The sequence below is a fragment of the Lipotes vexillifer genome, unplaced genomic scaffold, assembly GCF_000442215.2.
Source record: "Lipotes vexillifer unplaced genomic scaffold, Lipotes_vexillifer_v1.1 scaffold149, whole genome shotgun sequence".
NCBI lineage: Eukaryota > Metazoa > Chordata > Mammalia > Artiodactyla > Lipotidae > Lipotes > Lipotes vexillifer.
In genome coordinates, this window is record NW_006779962.1 from 3,072,924 (window position 1) to 3,073,863 (window position 940).

The 940-nt window shown below is 70.5% G+C and overlaps 1 protein-coding gene across 1 annotated transcript in view; it reads right to left on the reverse strand.

Moving 5' to 3' along the window:
- POMT1 (protein O-mannosyltransferase 1) overlaps positions 1 to 541 on the reverse strand; it is a 14,632-nt gene extending 14,091 nt beyond the window's left edge. The window contains exon 1 of the mRNA XM_007453120.1: positions 493 to 541. The gene's annotated coding sequence lies outside the window, so the exon portion shown is untranslated. The remainder of the gene's footprint in view (positions 1 to 492) is intronic.
- Between the last annotated feature and the right edge of the window lie 399 nt (positions 542 to 940).

Below are 940 nucleotides of genomic sequence, written 5' to 3' on the forward strand. Positions count from 1 at the left end.
CGTGCCCTGGGCGCCCCCTTTCTCACCCCGAGGGCGCATCTGCACTGGGCAACCCCGTTTCCTCCCCCGAGGCTCCACTTTCCTTAAGGCTGCATCTGCCTTGGGCACCGCCTTTCTCGCATCAAAGCCGCATCTGGCTTTCGGCCGTCGCCTTCTATCCTCAAGGCTACATCTACCCTGGAGGCCCGCTTCTCTCCCTGCAGCTACATCTGCCCTGAGCACCCCCTTCTCTCCAGAGACCCTGTCTGCCCTGGGAGGCCCCCACTCCTCTTCCTGGCACTCCCCTTCCTCTCCCGCAGGCCGCTCTCTTTCCCGAAGGTTTCACCTGCGCCTCGGGCGCCCTCTTCCCCCGGCACACCTGCCCCGGCCCCACCCCCGGGCCAGGCAACACCTGCCGCCCCCCGCCACAGCTCCCCACAGACCGCGCACGCGCGTTCCGCACTGACTCTCCCGCTTCCGCCTGGGCTCTGGTCCACGGCGCCCCAAACGTACTCGCGTTTCTTCCAGTCCCCTCAGAGCCGCTCCCCGCGCCGGGCCACGCCTCGGACGCCTGAGGGCCGCGGGCTGGGGCGCGGACCGTTGGGGACGAGGCCGCTCGGCACTCTTCGCCGCCCACTAGCCCACTCGACGCTCGATTCGCCGCGCCTGCGGGGCCCGCCGGGGGTGCAGCGCGCGTGCGCACTGGGCGAGAGCGGCGCGCTTGCGCACTGGGCGAGCCCAAACCCGGACTCGAAGTGGGTGCAGCGGACCACCTGCAGTCCGTGATTCACGGCTGGGCAACCCAGGGTTCCTGGGCACACTAGACACACGTCTGCCTTTTTAAGACGACACAGTGGGACCGTATGGGCACTTCGCTCAGTGTGGCGCGGACGCGCGCGCAGGTGGAGGCGGGCAGGGTCCCCCCGCCCCCTGCCCCGGCGGTGCCCCCCCCCCTCCGGCC